The following is a 24,648-nucleotide window of genomic DNA, read 5'->3' as shown; positions in this document are numbered from 1 at the left end:
CATCATGCGAGTAGAAGAAGCATTATGGAAAAAGAAAGCCAGACAGTCACAGAAAGATGCCATCGAGTTATGGCGCAAAGAATCTCATAAAAGAACCGAAAAAGAAATCAGAAAGTCAGAACTAAGTAGAGAATCCTTAGAACGAGCCCAAGAAAGGGAATTAATCGAGATAGGTGAACGAGTCAAAACCGAACAGTCAGACAGACAGAGGCATGCCCTCATTAAGGGTATGTATCCTCTTCTTGCCGAGGGCTTGCCAAAAGCGACCCCGGAGGCATCCAGTAATTTTCCGCCACCCTTAGTTCCGACCAAGCTACGTCACAAACCGACCGCAGCTGATATTTTTATTTCGTCCTATTTGGACGACACAGTCCCAGAATATGCAAATCCTGTTCCGCCAGCTCCTGTAAATAATGTAAATCCTGCTCCTCCAGTCACCGGAGTACCTGTTACGGTACCCCCGGTCCAGTCCACATTACAATTTCCCACTCTGCCAGCACGAAGAGTATCAGTCGACGATTCCAATATAGGGGCCGCAGGAGGAGGTCCTCCTGGTACCCCGCCACCACACCAACGTGTAACGTTAGTCGAGTTACATGAACGTGCGTTACAGCGTACGCCCAAATATAAGTCCGTTGCAGATATCCGACGAGCTCATACTGAATGCCGCTATGATCCAGTTGCAGGTGATGATAGTACAGTTATATATTCCATCCGTGTAAGACGGGTGACCGGGTATTTGGACACCCTACCGAATATGAAAGAAGATCTAGACAGAATTTATCGTTTCATCCGTACAGGGGATGATCCAGAAAGTATTGGTGAAGCCATGTCTCAAAGGAAAGCTGAGATCCAGCTCATGATATTAAAATTTCTGATTAATTGTTTAATAAGGGAACAAGATTACCCGTCCAAAGATCCGAGTGAAATGAGAATCCTGACAAGGTGGAGTGATAATATAGCCGAGGGTAAACACAGAACTATCAGTAGTATAGAGAGTATGTACAAGAAAATTCGTAAAGAAATAATGAAGTTACACGAACAACGTAAAGCAGCACAAGTAAGCGAGAAAGAAAATGACTCTTCTACTGAAGAGGTAGACGACGAGAATCCCGCCAGAATAGCGTATGTAGGTAGAACTAGACTTTCCGACCGACATTCACGTCTAGACTACAAGAAAACTGTCCCTCATCCAGCACCAGAACAAGGTTCTCTGGAACAAGTATTTCAAGCTACCGATCACATTCTGAAATCACGAATCGGTTACAGTGAGTTAAGTACTATGCATGAACAAGAACTAGCCCGATCAGCAGTCCGATGGACTACTGATTCTACCACTTTTCCAGACGAAATAGTGGCACAAATGTTTCTGAAACTGCCCCCAGCCGAGCAACGACTGGTGGGTATGTATATGATCCAGCACCTCATTACTCTGTATGAGGGTCAACACTCTGATCCAGGTCCGTTACATGATGTCCTGAACGAGTTACTCCAGTATAGATGGAAAGGTTTAGGTACCGATTTAATTAGTGTTATTCTAGAACAACGCCACAAATATAGAACGTTCCTGAACCCGCATTTTGTTCATGTCTCACCTCCAGAAAGTAAACCCTTTTATATAGACAGACAGAATCCGTTACGAGAAGTACATCCAGTCAGGACAGCAGATGGTGAAATGCAAAGAGTATTTGTTTACACCCCAGTTACCAAGATGGAACTCTTAGAAATGAAGAAATTAATTCCCTGTCATGACAAAGATCCAGCAGGGTTCCACCGAGAATTAAAAGACATGCTCCGTATGGGAGAATACACGTATCCAGATATTATTAAAATGCTAAAGGTCCTGTTGCCCGCAGGGATATACGAGAAACTCAAGGAAAAAGAATGGGAGGTGGGAGAGAAAAAGATCGATTGGGCAGTTCTAGAAGCTGAAGATAAGATACGAGTACCAGGTACCGGTCTTGGAGAGAAATGTAAAGAATTACCAGAATTGTTAATACAAGTTTTGCCCAGATTATTAGCCACTAAAAAGGAAGACTGGGATGCAATCTCAGCCTGTAAACAGAAACAAGATGAAGATACTAGTGATTTTTATTCTAGATTTGAAAAATGCTTTATTATAAACAGTGGCTTGAAGACGAGTAGCGAGTCATACCCTCATCTTTTTGTTACTAAACTAGTCGAGAATTCAAGTCCACAAGTTAAGAACCGAGTTTTGAAAGTCGAAAGTACCTGGCAAGCTAATACCCCGTCCCAAATGTTACAGATGCTCCAGTATCACCAGAATAGAATCAGAGAAGAGCAAGATCATGAGAGAAAACGTATGAAAGACACGAAAATGAAAGTACTAGTTGCACAATCTGTTCCACAAGACAGTCAGAAGAGGGGTACGAATCAAGCCAGTCATCCTGCAGCTCCCGTTAAAGGGACCTGTAATTATTGTAAACAGCCAGGTCATTTTATAAACGAGTGTGCAGTTCTGAAACACAACATAGCTACCGGTAAGACTAAAGAAAGACCACGTCCGCCTAGACAAGAACAAGTTTCACAGACTTCTCAGCCACAGAATGCACAACAGACAGTTCCAGCACCGCAGCCTATTGCTGCAACACAGCATGTTACACAGCAGATGTACCAGTATGCACAGTCCGAGTATCCAGAGTATCAACAGTACTCATGAAACAGCCTAGAGAGGGAGGTAGGCTTGCCTCTCATCGAGATACCTGTAGATCAAGAGGGTCCCTATGTTCACAGTCAAGTACTAGGGAAAGACAGAAAGTTTCTGATTGATACAGGGGCAAGTAGGACCACCATCAGTCACGCCGAAGTTCCAGGGGCTCCGCTCTCAGGCTCTAGAAATGTTTCCCTTGGATTTTCAGGAAAGCCTATTGTAAACGAGATATCTAAACCAGTTACTCTAGAAGTAGGTCCATTGTCCCGCACTACCGATCTGTTACTTACGAAGTCATGTCCAGAAAATTTGTTAGGCATTAAAACACTGAAAGAATTAGGTGCAGTTATTTGCTGCTCCCCAGAGGGAATACGACTGTTTCTACGTGACTTCAAGGGTCACTATGTATTACGAGATTTTGATCCGAGATTGTCCAATGTTCCACAGCATCTATGGGCGCAAGGTCCAACTGATGTAGGTTATATGCAAATCACACCCCATCGTGTGACTCTCAAGCCAGGTGTAGTGTTACCACGAATCAGACAGTACAGACTGCCACCTGAGGCTGTAACAGCCTTATCCAAAATTATTGACGAGCTCATCGCTCAAGGAGTAGTTGTAGAAACTGACTCCAATGTATGTAATTCTCCGATCATTCCAGTCATGAAACGTACTGATCCAAATGCATCCCCAGTATATCGATTAGTGATTGACCTTCGAGAACTCAATAAATGTATTATTCCTCAGTACCCAGTTGTCCCAGATATCTCTTCCCTACTGACAGCCATTGATTCCGAAGCCACATTTTTCACAGTCATAGACCTCAAGAACGCGTTTTTCAGTGTCCCCATTCATCCAGACAGCCAGTTTCTTTTCGGATTTTGTTTAAATGGAAGGAGCTATATGTTCACACGAGCTCCTCAAGGTTTCACAGAAAGTCCTAGTATTTACAGTCAAGCACTTAAGAGACAACTAGACAACATTCACATGCCAACTGACACTGCCCTGCTCCAGTATGTCGATGATCTACTGATCACAGCCCGTTCTGAACGTGCTTGCGAGCGAGCATCACTTACAGTCTTGCATTTTCTTGCCGAGATGGGGCACAAGGTGTCCCCTTCGAAGCTTCAATTCTGTGTCCAGCAAGTGATCTACTTAGGCCACTTACTGTCCAAGTGGGGTAGGCAGTTGACACCAGACCGTATCCAGTTAATAGCGAGTCTTCCTCAGCCCAAGACCCAGAAGGAGGTACGTGCTTTTATCGGCCTCACTTCTTATTGCAGACAATGGATTCCTCAGTATGCATTTCTAGCCAAGCCACTGATACAGTTAACGACACAGGAGGCAGCCGTATCGACTGTCCTCCCTTGGACATCTGAACATACTCTTAGTTTCAATGAGTTAAAGAAAGCTTTATGTCAAGCTCCTGTTCTAGCTACACCGAACTACAGTAAGCCTTTTACACTTTTCGTCACTGAACGGGAAGGTACAGCATTATCTGTGCTCACACAAGATCAAGCAGGTCAATACAAGCCCTGTGCTTATTTTTCGAGCACATTAGATCCTGTAGCCCAGGCTCTGCCTGCGTGCCTCAAGTCAGTTGCAGCCACAGCACTAGCTATCAGACAACGTGATTCCATAGTATTAGGTCATTCCTTGACAGTACAAGTTCCACACTCCGTGGAAGTTCTTTTAAACCGAACACAGACTCAGCACTTGACAATTGCACGTTTGACAGGTTATGAATTGACACTGTTCCAGCCACACATAGAAATCAGACGCTGCAACGTTCTAAATCCTGCTACACTGTTACCGTCAGTTAATTCGAATCCTGCCACACACGACTGTGTGGAAGTAGTTAATATTATGACAAAGCCAAGACAAGATCTGACAGATATTCCATTACCAGATCCCGACCTGACACTTTATGTGGATGGTTCATGTATGAGAACAAGTACAGGAGAACTAGTAGCCGCGTATGCAGTGACTACAGACACTGAGGTTATAGAAACACACCGTATTGACACCCTGTCTGCTCAAGCAGCAGAGCTAGTTGCTCTGACACAAGCCTGCATACACGCCAAGAACCTGAAAGTCAATGTTTACACAGATTCACGTTACGCATTTGGAGTTGTACACGACTTTGGAGTGCTCTGGCAAGAGAGAGGTTTCATGACTTCTCATGGAACCAAGATTCAGCATGGGTTCCTTATTCAAGCTCTGTTAGATGCCATACACTTACCGACATCTATTGCTATCATGAAATGCAAAGCACATACGAAAGTTACTGACACTATTTCTCAAGGTAACGATCTAGCAGATCGCACAGCCAAGCTTACAGCACAGACTCCAGACATGTCAGTTAATCCGACACGGACACATACTCCAGATCTGACTACTTGTATGACAGTTAAGGACCCTACTCAAGATGTCATAGATATCCAGTTACATGCTACTCCCGATGAAATCAAGAAATGGTCCGAACAAGGAGGGGTCCAGACAGATCAGGGATGGGTAACGAAGGGAAAAGCAACATGGTTTCTCCCCGACTCTATGGTTCAAGTCATTATCAATACCGCACATAGTCCAGCACATTTAGGAGAAAAAGCTATGTTAGACAGTATCCAGAACATTTGGTTCAACAAGCATTTACGAGCTGCAGCCAAACAGAAAGTCCGTACCTGTATGATATGTTGCCAGTTCAATCCAGGTAAAAGTGTCCCGGTGGAACAAGGTGGATTCCAGCCCCCTGACCACCCTTTTGAAGTCCTCCAGATGGATTATATTCAGATGGAGCGATGTCGAGGTTTCAAGTATGTCCTTGTAGTTGTATGCGCTTTGTCCAGGTGGACAGAAGCATATCCAGTCCCAGATTACACAGCCGCGACCACTGCCAAGCAGTTGGTTCGTGAATTCTTCCCCCGTTATGGACTCCCTAGGGTCGTATATTCTGATAACGGCCAGCCATTCTCATCTGAGCTTATGAAACACATCTCCCTTTTGTTAGGGTACCAGTGGAAGTTCCATTGTGTATGCCATCCTGAAGCAGCCGGTCTCGTAGAGAGACATAATCAGACCCTGAAAATTCGCATCGCAAAAGTATGTCAAGAAAAAGGTGTGGACTGGCTAGTAGCTCTGCCAGTCGCTTTGTTTTATATGCGTATGGTCGCACATTCCAGATCAGGTCTGTCCCCGTATGAGGTCGTATTCGGCCGCCCCCCTAATATGTGGGGTACACCTAGACCCCGAAGTATTACCGATGTTTCAAGTAATATGCTGACAGATTACCTAGCTTCCTTGATGTCTGCCCTACACTCTTGTCGTTCACAGGTTGCCGCCGCATTTCCAGACAATACCGAGGTGGCACCGCATGAAATCGTTCCCGGATGCATGGTTCTTGTCCGGAATTTTGATCGTTCAAGTCCGCTGGAGCCCCGCTGGAAGGAGCCAAAACAGGTCCTCCTGGCCACCCGTACTGCCGTCAAGCTGGAAGGCAGGAAGGGCTGGGTCCACCTGTCTCATGTGAAAAAATTTTATGGACTAAAGACTGTCTCCAAGAACATTTCCGAGGATTTTAAGGATTGCCAAAGTACTATTCTCAAGGACTGTCCCGCAAAAGACAATGATACAGATTCCTCCCTGTTAGAGAAAACTCCGCAGCAGGAGTATAAGAAAAAATTAAGGTCTAGTAAAATAAGTCAGCCAGTTTGATTGTCTAAGTCCTCCCCTAGGTGAAACGGTTAGACCGGTTTCTGACATGTATATAATAGACCCCCACAGAGAGAGAGTTAGTGAGAACTCTAAAAGTTGCACTATTATTTTATGTTTTCTGCTATATCTCAGCCTTATGATTACCTGCATAAGTTATGCATTTTATTTGTGTTTTCCAGTTTCTCATATAAATAAGTCTTCTATTGCTACAGTAGAGCACACGTTTAGTGATCTGCCTCCTCATGAACTATCTTATCGTCTTGCTATGCGTAATAATTCCTTTATCCGCATGTTACATTATTCACACCAGACCAGCAATGCCACTAATTGTTGGGTGTGTGGTCGACTCCCCCCTTTCCAGACACCGAAGGGAGTTCTGCCACTTTTTCCTTATCCATTTTCACATAATGGTTCGTGTGGAGCATGGTCCACGTTAACGTCATCCTTAACAGATATGTCTTTTCTTAACAGTACATGTTTCCCAGACAAGCAAGGTCTTCCCCACAGAACAGGGTTAGATCTAGAAAATGAAGTTTATAATTTGGGTAATTATTCTTCGAATTTCATGGTCCTGAATGTTCAGTCTGATACTACTCCAGACTTACCCTCTATGTCAGTACTACCAGTCAAAGGTGAATTATGTGTCCGAAAGAATGGTTCCGTACATGTAGGACATAGTGATTGTACTACTATTGTCAAGTATAGTGACAGTAGGAAATCTATTTTCGAAGCTTCACGTCATTCTTATTTTGTTTGTGGTCAGACCGCATATGTTCGTCTGCCCCTCGATTGGGAGGGAACCTGTTACATTGCCTTCCTACTGCCACCAGTTTTCCTAGCCCCACCTGACTATCATAGGAATTCCCACCTAGTACATACCAGACACAAGAGAGACCTCCCGATTGTCGATTATACTGAAACTGCTCTAGAACAATATATAGATATCAATAAAGGTGTTTTCCCCTATTTAGGTACTGTCGTGAATAGTAAACTGATACGTAGATTAACGAGAACCCTTGAAGCAGTAGTGATTGAGACTACTTCTGCTCTAGGTAATTTAACCGAGGAGCAATCCTTTATGAGAATTGTCGTGCTCCAGAATCGTCTCGTCCTTGACGTCATACTGGCCGATAGGGGCGGGGCATGTAGAGTCATCGGATCTAGTTGCTGCATTTTCATTCCTAATAACGCACCGTCTGTTTATTCAGCTATAACCAGACTTCATAAAATTGCCCATCTGTTACACCAGAATCCAGGCACCTGGACATGGTCCGGTTGGTTCTGGAATATAATTTCCGCCTGGGGATGGAAAGTATTGTCATTTCTGGGTATTGCAGTAGCGATCATATTCAGTTGCTGCCTCTGTTTACAATGTGGCCCTGCGATTTGTGGCATTTGTGCTACCTCTTGTATTCCTGGTCCCAAGTCCCGTTCTAAATCCAGTTCCAAGACAATTCGAGACGAACAAATGATACTGTATGAAATGATAGATGGTATCATGAATATTGATGTTTCCTGATGGAAACGTAGTGACAAGGAGGGAATGTGGAAAAGTAAATTTTGCCATGTTCTATGTCCCTACGTGTTCCCCATCTTATGTTATGTGTGCATGATTAATATGCATATGTATTCCCCATGTTTGATTAAAGACGCAATTACAGTTGTGTCCATCCCTAGTATGCCAGTTTCCAGTTCTCGTGAAAACTACGAGTATCAGGCCTATGTAAAGTTACGTTGCCACGTTTCTCAGTGTGCACGTTATTTCATTGTAAAGTCTCCGTTTCTAGGCCTCAAAAGGGCCCGGACACCAGATTCAGCTCCTGTCTCCTGAACCCTCGCTGAGGAGCGATACAGCCCCCACCTGTATCCTCGACCCTTCACTTACTTCCTGCCTCGCAGTGCCCGGCTCGGCCTGGCTCTGCCTACGAGTCTGCCAAGAGTATGTTATGATTCTAGTTATCAGTTCAGCCCTTCTTCTCTGCATTCCTAAGCTACTGAATCGCATCAATAGTTTCAGTCATCGTCTAGCCTTTACGTCTCCATGTAAGAGAAATACTGTATTAATGGTCATTTAATATTCCTCAATACGCACTACATGTAGAATAATGCATGCTCCAGTCTTAGAGTCTGTTAGCCTCTCCTCTCCTGACTCTTAGTTTATATCAACATGTCCTCTAAACATCAGATACTAGATAGTGTTTAGGTACATGTCGCCCTGACTCTCCAGACTTCAGTCTCTACTCCTAGCGCAGAGTTCGTAGCCCCCAGCTTCTCCTAGTAACACGTCATTGTCAGTTTGCGCGCACCACTAGGTCAGAGGTCCCGGCTCCTTAGGTAGCCCCCTCCATGTTTCCGCCCCATTTATGACATATTCTGTTACGTTTACATCACATGTCCATGTATACGCCTCTTGTTACACCCACTTTCACCCTTATCTTTCGCGACTGCTATTGACCACACCCACTGCTCCGCCTACTGTATTCACTGTAATGCAACTGTTTTAGTATATATGCTTGTACATTGTTATTAAAGTTAGCGCGCTCATTCCCTGTCCCCCCTGCAGGGCCCTGCCATCCTGTTCCCGTGCAGGTTGTCCTGTTCCTGTCCTTTATGCTGTATTAAACCTGCAAACTCCTACTACCTCGAATCTTGACTCTTATTTATTGAGCTATCTGTTATTGCTATGTCCAGTCAAACCTAGATCCGGTATTATTTATTTATATACCACATTGGAGCCTGTCCATGTGGGTGGGGGCCATTTTGAGGCCTGGTCCAGGCAGGGCCTGGCCATGTGGGTGGGGGTCTAGGGGCCATTTTGAAGCCAGGCAGTGTGCTTTGTTGTGCCATAGTCCTGCACCCAGTCTGCCATGCTTTCATCCATTATGCCCAGGGGTACTCAGTGGTGCATGGACCGAGTCTTTCTGTGGGGTGTCTTGAATTTCAACATGATTGAGGGCATGGATGGCATTGGATTGTGGTGATTTTTGTGTGTTTTTAAATTTTTGGGCTGTTGTTGGGGCCTTTTGCCCAGGGGTACTCAGTGGTGCATGGACTGAGTATTTCTGTGGGGTCTCTTTAATGTAAACATCATGGAGGGCATGGATGGCATTGGATTGTGGTGATTTGTGTGTGTTTTTCGACTTTTTGGGATGGTGTTGGGGCCTGTCCATGTGGGTGGGGGCCATTTTGAGGCCTGGTCTAGGCAGGGCCTGGCCATGTGGGTGGGGGTCTAGGGGCCATCTAAAAGCCAGGCAGTGTGCTTTGTTGTGCCATAGGCCTGCACCCAGTCTGCCATGCTTTCATCCATTATGCCCAGGGGTACTCAGTGGTGCATGGACCGAGTCTTTCTGCAGGGTTTCTTGAATTTCAACATGATTGAGGGCATGGATGGCATTGGATTGTGGTGATTTGTGTGTGTTTTTAGATTTTTTGGCTGTTGTTGGGGCCTTTTGCCCAGGGGTACTCAGTGGTGCATGGACTGAGTCTTTCTGTGGGGTCTCTTTAATGTAAACATCATGGAGGGCATGGATGGCATTGGATTGTGGTGATTTTTGTGTGTTTTCCGACTTTTTGGGGTGGTGTTGGGGCCTGTCCATGTGGGTGGGGGCCATTTTGAGGCCTGGTCCAGGCAGGGCCTGGCCATGTGGGTGGGGGTCTAGGGGCCATTTTGAAGCCAGGCAGTGTGCTTTGTTGTGCCGTAGGCCTGCACCCAGTCTGCCATGCTTTCATCCATTATGCCCAGGGATACTCAGTGGTGCATGGACCGAGTCTTTCTGTGGGGTGTCTTGAATTTCAACATGATTGAGGGCATGGATGGCATTGGATTGTGGTGATCTTTGTGTGCGTTTCGATTTTTTGGCTGTTGCTGGGGCCTTTTGCCCAGGGGTACTCAGTGGTGCATGGACCGAGGCTTTCTGTGCGGTGTCTTGAATTTCATCGTGATTGAGGGCATGGATGGCATTGGATTGTGATGATTTTTGTGTGTTTTTTGATTTTTTGGCTGTTGTTGGGGCATTTTGACCAGGGGTACTCAGTGGTGCATGGACTGAGTCTTTCTGTGTGGTCTCTTTAATGTAAACATCATGGAGGGCATGGATGGCATTGGATTGTGGTGATTTGTGTGTGTTTTTCGACTTTTTGGGGTGGTGTTGGGGCCTGTCCATGTGAGTGGGGCCATTTTGAGGCCTGGTCCAGGCAGGGCCTGGCCATGTGGGTGGGGGTCTAGGGGCCATTTTGAAGCCAGGCAGTGTGCTTTGTTGTGCCATAGGCCTGCACCCAGTCTGCCATGCTTTCATCCATTACGCCCAGGGGTACTCAGTGGTGCATGGACCGAGTCTTTCTGTGGGTTGTCTTGAATTTCAACATGATTGAGGGCATGGATGGCATTGGATTGTGGTGATTTTTGTGTGTTTTTAGATTTTTTGGCTGTTGTTAGGGCCTTTTGCCCAGGGGTACTCAGTGGTGCATGGACTGAGTCTTTCTGTGGGGTCTCTTTAATGTAAACATCATGGAGGGCATGGATGGCATTGGATTGTGGTGATTTTTGTGTGTTTTTTGACTTTTTGGGGTGGTGTTGGGGCCTGTCCATGTGGGTGGGGGCCATTTTGAGGCCTGGTCCAGGCAGGGCCTGGCCATGTGGGTGGGGGTCTAGGGGCCATTTTGAAGCCAGGCAGTGTGCTTTGTTGTGCCATAGGCCTGCACCCAGTCTGCCATGCTTTCATCCATTATGCCCAGTGGTACTCAGTGGTGCATGGGCTGAGTCTTTCTGTGGGGTGTCTTGAATTTCAACATGATTGAGTTCATGGATGGCTTTGGATTGTGGTGATTTTTGTGTGCATTTCGATTTTTTGGCTGTTGCTGGGGCCTTTTGCCCAGGGGTACTCAGTGGTGCATGGACCAAGGCTTTCTGTGGGGTGTCTTGAATTCCATCATGATTGAGGGCATGGATGGCATTGGATTGTGATGATTTTTGTGTGTTTTTTGATTTTTTGGCTGTTGTTGGGGCATTTCGCCCAGGGGTACTCAGTGGTGCATGGACTGAGTCTTTCTGTTGGGTCTCTTTAATGTAAACATCATGGAGGGCATGGATGGCATTGGATTGTGGTGATTTTTGTGTCTTTTTCGACTTTTTGGGGTGGTGTCGGGGCCTGTCCATGTGGGTGGGGGCCATTTTGAGGCCTGGTCCAGGCAGGGCCTGGCCATGTGGGTGGGGGTCTAGGGGCCATTTTGAAGCCAGGCAGTGTGCTGTGTTGTGTCATAGGCCTGCACCCAGTCTGCCATGCTTTCATCCATTATGCCCAGGGGTACTCAGTGGTGCATGGACCGAGTCTTTCTGAGGGGTATCTTGAATTTCAACATGATTGAGGGCATGGATGGCATTGGATTGTGGTGATTTTTGTGTGTTTTTCGATTTTGTGGCTGTTTTGGGGCCTTTTGCCCAGGGGTACTCAGTGGTGCATGGACTGAGTCTTTCTGTGTGGTCTCTTTAATGTAAACATCATGGAGGGCATGGATGGCATTGGATTGTGGTGATTTTTGTGTGTTTTCCGACTTTTTGGGGTGGTGTTGGGGCCTGTCCATGTGGGTGGGGGCCATTTTGAGGCCTGGTCCAGGCAGGGCCTGGCCATGTGGGTGGGGGTCTAGGGGCCATTTTGAAGCCAGGCAGTGTGCTTTGTTGTGCCATAGGCCTGCACCCAGTCTGCCATGCTTTCATCCATTATGCCCAGGGATACTCAGTGGTGCATGGACCGAGTCTTTCTGTGGGGTGTCTTGAATTTCAACATGATTGAGGGCATGGATGGCATTGGATTGTGGTGATCTTTGTGTGTTTTTCGATTTTTTGTCTGTTGTTGGGGCCTTTTGCCCAGGGGTACTCAGTGGTGCATGAACTGAGTCTTTCTGTGGGGTCTCTTTAATGTAAACATCATGGAGGGCATGGATGGCATTGGATTGTGGTGATTTGTGTGTGTTTTTCGACTTTTTGGGGTGGTGTTGGGGCCTGTCCATGCGAGTGGGGCCATTTTGAGGCCTGGTCCAGGCAGGGCCTGGCCATGTGGGTGGGGGTCTAGGGGCCATTTTGAAGCCAGGCAGTGTGCTTTGTTGTGCCATAGGCCTGCACCCAGTCTGCCATGCTTTCATCCATTACGCCCAGGGGTACTCAGTGGTGCATGGACCGAGTCTTTTTGTGGGTTGTCTTGAATTTCAACATGATTGAGGGCATGGATGGCATTGGATTGTGGTGATTTTTGTGTGTTTTTAGATTTTTTGGCTGTTGTTGGGGCCTTTTGCCCAGGGGTACTCAGTGGTGCATGGACTGAGTCTTTCTGTGGGGTCTCTTTAATGTAAACATCATGGAGGGCATGGATGGCATTGGATTGTGGTGATTTTTGTGTGTTTTTCGACTTTTTGGGGTGGTGTTGGGGCCTGTCCATGTGGGTGGGTGCCATTTTGAGGCCTGGTCCAGGCAGGGCCTGGCCATGTGGGTGGGGGTCTAGGGGCCATTTTGAAGCCAGGCAGTGTGCTTTGTTGTGCCATAGGCCTGCACCCAGTCTGCCATGCTTTCATCCATTATGCCCAGGGGTACTCAGTGGTGCATGGGCTGAGTCTTTCTGTGGGGTGTCTTGAATTTCAACATGATTGAGGGCATGGATGGCTTTGGATTGTGGTGATTTTTGTGTGCGTTTCGATTTTTTGGCTGTTGCTGGGGCCTTTTGCCCAGGGGTACTCAGTGGTGCATGGACCAAGGCTTTCTGTGGGGTGTCTTGAATTTCATCATGATTGAGGGCATGGATGGCATTGGATTGTGATGATTTTTGTGTGTTTTTTGATTTTTTGGCTGTTGTTGGGGCATTTTGCCCAGGGGTACTCAGTGGTGCATGGACTGAGTCTTTCTGTTGGGTCTCTTTAATGTAAACATCATGGAGGGCATGGATGGCATTGGATTGTGGTGATTTTTGTGTGTTTTTCGACTTTTTGGGGTGGTGTCGGGGCCTGTCCATGTGGGTGGGGGCCATTTTGAGGCCTGGTCCAGGCAGGGCCTGGCCATGTGGGTGGGGGTCTAGGGGCCATTTTGAAGCCAGGCAGTGTGCTGTGTTGTGTCATAGGCCTGCACCCAGTCTGCCATGCTTTCATCCATTATGCCCAGGGGTACTCAGTGGTGCATGGACCGAGTCTTTCTGAGGGGTATCTTGAATTTCAACATGATTGAGGGCATGGATGGCATTGGATTGTGGTGATTTTTGTGTGTTTTTCGATTTTGTGGCTGTTTTGGGGCCTTTTGCCCAGGGGTACTCAGTGGTGCATGGACTGAGTCTTTCTGTGTGGTCTCTTTAATGTAAACATCATGGAGGGCATGGATGGCTTTGGATTGTGGTGATTTTTGTGTGCGTTTCGATTTTTTGGCTGTTGCTGGGGCCTTTTGCCCAGGGGTACTCAGTGGTGCATGGACCAAGGCTTTCTGTGGGGTGTCTTGAATTTCATCATGATTGAGGGCATGGATGGCATTGGATTGTGATGATTTTTGTGTGTTTTTTGATTTTTTGGCTGTTGTTGGGGCATTTTGCCCAGGGGTACTCAGTGGTGCATGGACTGAGTCTTTCTGTTGGGTCTCTTTAATGTAAACATCATGGAGGGCATGGATGGCATTGGATTGTGGTGATTTTTGTGTGTTTTTCGACTTTTTGGGGTGGTGTCGGGGCCTGTCCATGTGGGTGGGGGCCATTTTGAGGCCTGGTCCAGGCAGGGCCTGGCCATGTGGGTGGGGGTCTAGGGGCCATTTTGAAGCCAGGCAGTGTGCTGTGTTGTGTCATAGGCCTGCACCCAGTCTGCCATGCTTTCATCCATTATGCCCAGGGGTACTCAGTGGTGCATGGACCGAGTCTTTCTGAGGGGTATCTTGAATTTCAACATGATTGAGGGCATGGATGGCATTGGATTGTGGTGATTTTTGTGTGTTTTTTGATTTTTTGGCTGTTGTTGGGGCATTTTGACCAGGGGTACTCAGTGGTGCATGGACTGAGTCTTTCTGTGTGGTCTCTTTAATGTAAACATCATGGAGGGCATGGATGGCATTGGATTGTGGTGATTTGTGTGTGTTTTTCGACTTTTTGGGGTGGTGTTGGGGCCTGTCCATGTGAGTGGGGCCATTTTGAGGCCTGGTCCAGGCAGGGCCTGGCCATGTGGGTGGGGGTCTAGGGGCCATTTTGAAGCCAGGCAGTGTGCTTTGTTGTGCCATAGGCCTGCACCCAGTCTGCCATGCTTTCATCCATTACGCCCAGGGGTACTCAGTGGTGCATGGACCGAGTCTTTCTGTGGGTTGTCTTGAATTTCAACATGATTGAGGGCATGGATGGCATTGGATTGTGGTGATTTTTGTGTGTTTTTAGATTTTTTGGCTGTTGTTAGGGCCTTTTGCCCAGGGGTACTCAGTGGTGCATGGACTGAGTCTTTCTGTGGGGTCTCTTTAATGTAAACATCATGGAGGGCATGGATGGCATTGGATTGTGGTGATTTTTGTGTGTTTTTTGACTTTTTGGGGTGGTGTTGGGGCCTGTCCATGTGGGTGGGGGCCATTTTGAGGCCTGGTCCAGGCAGGGCCTGGCCATGTGGGTGGGGGTCTAGGGGCCATTTTGAAGCCAGGCAGTGTGCTTTGTTGTGCCATAGGCCTGCACCCAGTCTGCCATGCTTTCATCCATTATGCCCAGGGGTACTCAGTGGTGCATGGGCTGAGTCTTTCTGTGGGGTGTCTTGAATTTCAACATGATTGAGTTCATGGATGGCTTTGGATTGTGGTGATTTTTGTGTGCATTTCGATTTTTTGGCTGTTGCTGGGGCCTTTTGCCCAGGGGTACTCAGTGGTGCATGGACCAAGGCTTTCTGTGGGGTGTCTTGAATTTCATCATGATTGAGGGCATGGATGGCATTGGATTGTGATGATTTTTGTGTGTTTTTTGATTTTTTGGCTGTTGTTGGGGCATTTCGCCCAGGGGTACTCAGTGGTGCATGGACTGAGTCTTTCTGTTGGGTCTCTTTAATGTAAACATCATGGAGGGCATGGATGGCATTGGATTGTGGTGATTTTTGTGTCTTTTTCGACTTTTTGGGGTGGTGTCGGGGCCTGTCCATGTGGGTGGGGGCCATTTTGAGGCCTGGTCCAGGCAGGGCCTGGCCATGTGGGTGGGGGTCTAGGGGCCATTTTGAAGCCAGGCAGTGTGCTGTGTTGTGTCATAGGCCTGCACCCAGTCTGCCATGCTTTCATCCATTATGCCCAGGGGTACTCAGTGGTGCATGGACCGAGTCTTTCTGAGGGGTATCTTGAATTTCAACATGATTGAGGGCATGGATGGCATTGGATTGTGGTGATTTTTGTGTGTTTTTCGATTTTGTGGCTGTTTTGGGGCCTTTTGCCCAGGGGTACTCAGTGGTGCATGGACTGAGTCTTTCTGTGTGGTCTCTTTAATGTAAACATCATGGAGGGCATGGATGGCATTGGATTGTGGTGATTTTTGTGTGTTTTCCGACTTTTTGGGGTGGTGTTGGGGCCTGTCCATGTGGGTGGGGGCCATTTTGAGGCCTGGTCCAGGCAGGGCCTGGCCATGTGGGTGGGGGTCTAGGGGCCATTTTGAAGCCAGGCAGTGTGCTTTGTTGTGCCATAGGCCTGCACCCAGTCTGCCATGCTTTCATCCATTATGCCCAGGGATACTCAGTGGTGCATGGACCGAGTCTTTCTGTGGGGTGTCTTGAATTTCAACATGATTGAGGGCATGGATGGCATTGGATTGTGGTGATCTTTGTGTGTTTTTCGATTTTTTGTCTGTTGTTGGGGCCTTTTGCCCAGGGGTACTCAGTGGTGCATGAACTGAGTCTTTCTGTGGGGTCTCTTTAATGTAAACATCATGGAGGGCATGGATGGCATTGGATTGTGGTGATTTGTGTGTGTTTTTCGACTTTTTGGGGTGGTGTTGGGGCCTGTCCATGCGAGTGGGGCCATTTTGAGGCCTGGTCCAGGCAGGGCCTGGCCATGTGGGTGGGGGTCTAGGGGCCATTTTGAAGCCAGGCAGTGTGCTTTGTTGTGCCATAGGCCTGCACCCAGTCTGCCATGCTTTCATCCATTACGCCCAGGGGTACTCAGTGGTGCATGGACCGAGTCTTTCTGTGGGTTGTCTTGAATTTCAACATGATTGAGGGCATGGATGGCATTGGATTGTGGTGATTTTTGTGTGTTTTTAGATTTTTTGGCTGTTGTTGGGGCCTTTTGCCCAGGGGTACTCAGTGGTGCATGGACTGAGTCTTTCTGTGTGGTCTCTTTAATGTAAACATCATGGAGGGCATGGATGGCATTGGATTGTGGTGATTTTTGTGTGTTTTTCGACTTTTTGGGGTGGTGTTGGGGCCTGTCCATGTGGGTGGGTGCCATTTTGAGGCCTGGTCCAGGCAGGGCCTGGCCATGTGGGTGGGGGTCTAGGGGCCATTTTGAAGCCAGGCAGTGTGCTTTGTTGTGCCATAGGCCTGCACCCAGTCTGCCATGCTTTCATCCATTATGCCCAGGGGTACTCAGTGGTGCATGGGCTGAGTCTTTCTGTGGGGTGTCTTGAATTTCAACATGATTGAGGGCATGGATGGCTTTGGATTGTGGTGATTTTTGTGTGCGTTTCGATTTTTTGGCTGTTGCTGGGGCCTTTTGCCCAGGGGTACTCAGTGGTGCATGGACCAAGGCTTTCTGTGGGGTGTCTTGAATTTCATCATGATTGAGGGCATGGATGGCATTGGATTGTGATGATTTTTGTGTGTTTTTTGATTTTTTGGCTGTTGTTGGGGCATTTTGCCCAGGGGTACTCAGTGGTGCATGGACTGAGTCTTTCTGTTGGGTCTCTTTAATGTAAACATCATGGAGGGCATGGATGGCATTGGATTGTGGTGATTTGTGTGTGTTTTTCGACTTTTTGGGGTGGTGTCGGGGCCTGTCCATGTGGGTGGGGGCCATTTTGAGGCCTGGTCCAGGCAGGGCCTGGCCATGTGGGTGGGGGTCTAGGGGCCATTTTGAAGCCAGGCAGTGTGCTGTGTTGTGTCATAGGCCTGCACCCAGTCTGCCATGCTTTCATCCATTATGCCCAGGGGTACTCAGTGGTGCATGGACCGAGTCTTTCTGAGGGGTATCTTGAATTTCAACATGATTGAGGGCATGGATGGCATTGGATTGTGGTGATTTTTGTGTGTTTTTCGATTTTGTGGCTGTTTTGGGGCCTTTTGCCCAGGGGTACTCAGTGGTGCATGGACTGAGTCTTTCTGTGTGGTCTCTTTAATGTAAACATCATGGAGGGCATGGATGGCTTTGGATTGTGGTGATTTTTGTGTGCGTTTCGATTTTTTGGCTGTTGCTGGGGCCTTTTGCCCAGGGGTACTCAGTGGTGCATGGACCAAGGCTTTCTGTGGGGTGTCTTGAATTTCATCATGATTGAGGGCATGGATGGCATTGGATTGTGATGATTTTTGTGTGTTTTTTGATTTTTTGGCTGTTGTTGGGGCATTTTGCCCAGGGGTACTCAGTGGTGCATGGACTGAGTCTTTCTGTTGGGTCTCTTTAATGTAAACATCATGGAGGGCATGGATGGCATTGGATTGTGGTGATTTTTGTGTGTTTTTCGACTTTTTGGGGTGGTGTCGGGGCCTGTCCATGTGGGTGGGGGCCATTTTGAGGCCTGGTCCAGGCAGGGCCTGGCCATGTGGGTGGGGGTCTAGGGGCCATTTTGAAGCCAGGCAGTGTGCTGTGTTGTGTCATAGGCCTGCACCCAGTCTGCCATGCTTTCATCCATTATGCCCAGGGGTACTCAGTGGTGCATGGACCGAGTCTTTCTGAGGGGTATCTTGAATTTCAACATGATTGAGGGCATGGATGGCATTGGATTGTGGTGATTTTTGTGTGTTTTTCGATTTTGTGGCTGTTTTGGGGCCTTTTGCCCAGGGGTACTCAGTGGTGCATGGACTGAGTCTTTCTGTGTGGTCTCTTTAATGTAAACATCATGGAGGGCATGGATGGCATTGGATTGTGGTGATTTGTGTGTGTTTTTCGACTTTTTGGGGTGGTGTTGGGGCCTGTCCATGTGGGTGGGGGCCATTTTGAGGCCTGGTCCAGGCAGGGCCTGGCCATGTGGGTGGGGGTCTAGGGGCCATTTTGAAGCCAGGCAGTGTGCTTTGTTGTGCCATAGGCCTGCACCCAGTCTGCCATGCTTTCATCCATTACGCCCAGGGGTACTCAGTGGTGCATTGACCGAGTCTTTCTGTGGGGTGTCTTGAATTTCAACATGCTTGAGGGCATGGATGGCATTGGATTGTGGTGATTTTTGTGTGTTTTTAGATTGTTTGGCTGTTGCTGGGGCCTTTTGACCAGGGGTACTCAGTGGTGCATTGACCAAGTCTTTCTGTAGGGTGTCTTGAATTTCAACATGATTGAGGGCATTAATGGCATTGGATTGTGGTGATTTTTGTTTGTTTTTCAACTTTTTGGGGTGTTGTTGGGGCCTGTCCATGCGGGTGGGGGCCATTTTGAGGCCTGGTCCAGGGCCTTGCCATGTGGGTTGGGGTCTAGGGGCCATTTTAAAGCCAGGCAGTGTGCTTTGTTGTGCCATAGGCTTGCACCCAGTCTGCCATGCTTTTATCCATTATGCCCAGGGGTACTCTGTCAGTCGTGCATTTTATTGGTCTTTCCATTTTGGGGGGTGGGTATAATAAAAATGCTTACTTGCAAACTATTAATTGAAGCGCTACATATGCAACATTTATTTAACTGATGTTCCTCTGGCTTTGTTTACTTTTAGGTGCAGAAAGACGAATTATCAGCCTCATTGTTCCTCATCAGTGCCAGGAAGAAGTTCTGCTGCGGTGTGTGCAGCACAACGTCACGTGTGGCCACAGACAACTCTGCAACTTGTGCAACTGCGGCCTGATGTTCTGACATCTGAAGAAGATGGCCCCAAAAAAAGTTGCGCGTAGCTCTTCTAGCAAGAAAGTGGCCAGTAAGGAGCAGAAGAAGCAAGTGGCGCCACTTACTAAGGAGACTGGTGTGCCGACCGCCACATTTTTTTGGAGAAAAAAAAGTACGCCTGCAGCAGCAGTGGGGTCTGCTGGGGACCAAGCTGGGAGCAGCACCTCCGCTTCATTGGGCTCAGTGCCACCACCACCACGCCAACTTAGGTCCAAGCCCTTGAGTGCTGCAGAGGCAGCCAGTATAGTTGTTCAATCACCATCGACCAGTGAAGTTGGCTCATCGTAAGAAAGTAGCAGCATCCCTCAATCAACACTGGTTGTTGTAACTCATCTGACGAGTGTTCAACAACCACAGCCGCAACAACAACCACATGTGCTGCAAGTACAAGCCCAAGTATATGTGGAAGGAGAGGTGGCGCAAGGAGAGGCGCAAGCAGAGGTGCATGGAGCGGCACAAGTGCCCACAATAGTGTTTCCTCCCGAAGTAGGGGCACATCAGGAAATCGACATTCAAGCAGAGGTATCATCTGAGGAAGCCACTCCTCCTGATGATTCATTGTCTTCCAGATCCCCAGCTAGGAAAAGATCAAGGATGGTGTCTACATCTTCTTCACGCCCCCTTCCTTCTGATGATATGGATCAAAATTGGGAACCACCAGTGCTGTCTGAGAGTGAGGCACACCATGATCTGGCAAAGGTAGCTAAGCGTAAAAGGAAGGTCCCCGAAAGTCTCATAGTTATGGAGTGTGATGATGACGCTGAACAAGAAGTGGCGTATACTCCTGCTGATGAAGACTCTCACGACGATGACGCAGTCATCATAGACGACCCTCCAGCCTCAGCGGGCATGCAGCAAACAGACATTTTTACCCTATCCCGAAATGCTGCTGAGCGTGATGTTGGCGACGTGGCAATGGGACCACCACCAATGCAGCTAACTAGTACACCAACACCACCTACAGCTTCCATATTTTCTCACCAGAAGGGACCTCCATCCACCTCGACCTCCATTTCCTCAATTAGTGGTACTGTAAGTGCACAACCTAGTAAATTTCGGCAACACACATCCTCCACTTCATCTGGCATTAGCATTCCCAGTATCGCCTCCTCCGCCCCCCACAGACATTTGAAGTCCGCAGTTTGGGACTTCTTTAGTGTTAGCCCAACAAGGGAAAACATAGCCATTTGTACCATTTGTAAGGTTCGAGTTAGTCGTGGTAAGCTTGGTACCAACTATGGTACCGGAGGCCAGAGAGGTCATCTTGATAGACAGCACACTGTCAAATGGCATGCACACCTAAGGGAGATCAAGGCAGCCCGAATTGCAAGTCAACAAATTGTATCCGTTGATGTTTCATCTGATGATGACGAGGAGGAAGAAGCGTCAAACATTTCTTCAGTTACACCCAGTACCCCTGTCAGCAGCAGACCTCTGCAAGATATATGAGCCACACTGAGAGTGTGGGAGAGAGTGAGACACCAATGGGAAAAAGTTCATCATCACTGAGCGTAACTGGGTCGAAGAAGTCATCATCATCCCATAAAATGATCCAGCCCACCATTATAAGCATGTTGTTTTCAGATGCCCCATTTGAACGCAACCACCCAACGGCGCGTCTGTATAACACTAAGCTGGCTAAAATGCTAGCGCTGGACCTTCTCCCTTTTTCTTTTGTGGAAGGGGTGGGTTTTCTTGAAATGGTGGCAACGCTCTGCCCTAAATGGAAGGTTCCTAGCCGGTTCTATTTTTCCAGAGTTGCGGTTCCAGCACTACATGAAGATGTGCTGGAGGTGATTGGGGCAGCTTTGCAGAAGAGTGCTGTTCACACTATACATCTGACAACAGACATGTGGACCAGTTGCCAAGCCCTTGATTACATGTGCATCACTGCACACTGGGTCTCTTTTTCAGGGGTTGAAGCAAAGCTAAACGCAGGTGTTGACACGGACAAAGTTTATAAAGCTGCTCGGAAACATGCAACAGTAGCCATGTTTGCCATGGAGAAAACTCATACAGCAGAAAACATTTTGCATGAGTTTAACACAAAGGTCTTTCAATGGCTGTCCCCAAGAAAACGCATGATTGGTTATGTTCTCACGGATAATGGCGCCAATGTAGTTAAGGCCATGGATAAGGGTAACTATTTCAGAGTGCCGTGTTTGGCGCACTGTATAAACCTGGTTGTCGAAAAATTATTGCGTGAAGATCGTCCAGTCTACGAGTTACTGACCACCTGCCGAAGAATGTGCACACATTTCAACCATTCTTTTAAGGCCCGGAAGCAGCTGAGGTGCCTGCAACATGAACGTAAAGTGCCAGTGAAAGCACTCATCCAGGAGGTGTTAACACGTTGGAACTCAACCTTCAACATGCTTGAGCGTCTGTATGAGCAGCATGCGGTAGTCGATCAGTATTTCTTTAAACTGGGTACACCTATGATAGACCTGAGGATACAGGTGGAGCAATGGGAGCTAGTTAAAAGCCTGACAGACATGCTTCGTCCTTTTGAGGTCTTCACGCGTGCAGTCAGCAGGGAGGAGTGTAATTTGGGAAAAGCTATACCATTGTTGCGCATGCTAGAGCACCAACTGAAGGCGGTGTCTTCTATGTTTCAAAAAGATGGAAAGCAAGAAGCATTTCAGTTGGCGGAGAAGTTAATACAGCACCTACTTCGCGATGAACGTCTTGAAAAGATCCACACAGAACAGCATTACATTTCTGCTACTATTCTTGATCCACGGTACAAAAAGGCAGTGGCAGGCAGAGTATACTTTCCTTTTGATGACGCAGATGTTACAAAGTACAAACATTGGCTAGCTGTGTCAGCCACTCGGTTTGAAAGAGAACAGCAGGAAATTGAAGGAAAAGGCAGTAAATCAGCATCAGCAGGCCATCCAGAGTCAAAAAAATCCACTTCTGCATCTGTGGCTGTGGCAGAAGTGAGTGCTTTTCCCTCTCAGCCGTTAACGACACCAGCAACCGTATCATCTGCACCAGACACAACAGTAATATTGTGTGAAGAAGAGGATTGGCTAACTCAGCTTGGGTTTGCTTCTCAAAAGGTCCCAGAAAAAAGTAAGCAAAGTGGAGCAACCCTGGAGAACCTTGAGTCGATGGTGCAAGCCTATCTGAATGACTCAACAGAGGTCTATGTTCATCATGACCCATTGGCGTATTGGCATGGGAAAAGAGATGTGTGGCCAGAGATCACCAACCTGGCTATAAATTACTTGTCTTGCCCACTCGCAAGCGTGTCTTCTGAACGTGTTTTCAGTGCTGCTGGTGGCATTGTAACTTCCAAAAGGACCCGCCTCTCGCCCAAAAATGTGGAGAGGTTAACAATGATCAAAATGAATCAGCACTTTATACCACCAGATTACAAAATACGAGAATGCACGCATCAAGAAGACGAGGAGGACACCAACTTAGATGAGGGAAGTTCTTCTCTGTTAACTGACCTACTCCCCTCTGAATTCGCAGAGTTTGAGGACGAGCTTTTCTTCCCTGACACCGAGCCCTGAAAATTAGTCAATGAATCACTAACTTTCTTTTTCGTCCTTATTCACTTTTATTCCTGTGTGTCTGTCTTTCTTTGTTTTGCAAAATCTATATAAAAATAAAACTTTAATCACCTACTCACAAAAACAAGCCCATCAGCAGAACTGTCTTCACTTATTTGCTTATTGATTTGAAGGTGCCGCAGTCTGCATTCCTCAGGTTCACAAGTACACAAGTACATGCTCCTCTATCCTCCTCCTCCAGACTCCTATTTCCCTCAAAGCAGATGGCTGGATTACGCCCAATGAAGAAAGACTCTGCACTTGTGGGGGTGTTCTACTTCTTTGTGGGTGAGTTGACGGGTCTGGGGCATTGCTGTGAAGGTCTAATACCGGATAAAAGTGGTTTGGAGAAAATCGGAGGTGAAAAAGTATATTGCGTTTTTGCTCACTTGCCTGTCTTTGGGGTGCTGTTTGGGGGGCTTCCAGGATTTTGGGGGTGGGTTTTGGGGTCTGTGAGCACTGCTGGCACATTCTAATGTTGATTGCATTTGTTTTACAGGAAATCCATGGTGGAAAAGGGGAATTGGGGCCTAGCTGCAGAGCGCATTTGGACTGAATTCCAGGTAGGCACAAAGTTTTCTAAGTGTCGCTTTTCCCGGGTTTTGCCTTTTGGCTTGTTGGGGGTGTTAAACTTCTTTTCGCCCGGGTTGACAGTTCTGGGGCCATTGCTGGGAAGGTCTAATACCCGAAAGAAAGTGTTTTGGAGACAATCCCTGGGGAAAAAGTTTTTGCATTTTCTGAGATTTCGCTCAATCCACCGTTTTCGGGGGGCTGTTTGTGGGGGTTCCTGGTGTTTGTGGGGGGGTTAGCGAGTCTTGGAGCAATGCTGGGTATGGAAACTTTTGCTTGCTTGCAAGTGGTTTGAATACAATCCATGGTGGGTAAGGGGGATTTGGGCCTACTTTACTTTCAAAGTACGTTTTGTCACCATTTTCTACTAGGCCTCTGACAGGTAGCAGTATCGCACGTTTTTTGAGATCTGATTGGGGGTCTTCTACATTTTTGCGACTGGGTTTAGTAAGGGTCTGGGAGCACTGCTGGGAAGTTCTAATTTAGTTCTAAAACACAGTTTACAGTACACCTAGCTTGAGGGGAAGATCCGCTAAATTAATTCGCCCATACTTATTTATCCTTCAAAAGGAGACTCAGACAGAGTACGCACTTTCAAAAATATTGTACTGTCTATTAGGAAGCTCAAAGTGTGACTTTTTGCACTACACAGCGTACATACCTTATATTTATTTGTCAGTGGTGTTCTAATATCACTTCCTGTTTTTCCATCAATAATTACAGGCCGGGTTTCAGCCTGTGCAATGGGAAAAAAAGGATGACGTCAGGCTTCACATTAGCAAGCCGCAATTCAGCATCCACCAGGCAGGCAGTGGACAGGGTGTCTTCTGGTCACCAACATTGATGGACGGAGCGTCAGATGGAATGGAGGAGTCCAGCTAATAAGAGGAATTGTTGGATGCATGCAACTCCCCAAATTCAACAGGACAACTACAACAACATTATCTTTTAAGTACTGTTATTGCTGTGAACTTCTATGAGTGTGACGCTGCATTTCTTTGATCTCTGCTTCTAAATTCATCCTTACAGCCATTGTATAGGTTTTACTTCTGCTATTTTTCAAACCTAATTTAATGTACAATGTGTTTCTCTGAGTGCAGAGATAGGCAAGTGAAAACGCATAATTACTGCAGCCCTGTACTGTCGCATTCTTT

Source organism: Lissotriton helveticus, chromosome 8, assembly GCF_964261635.1.
Source record: "Lissotriton helveticus chromosome 8, aLisHel1.1, whole genome shotgun sequence".
NCBI classification, from domain to species: domain Eukaryota; kingdom Metazoa; phylum Chordata; class Amphibia; order Caudata; family Salamandridae; genus Lissotriton; species Lissotriton helveticus.
Note: the sequence above shows the minus strand (reverse complement) of the source record.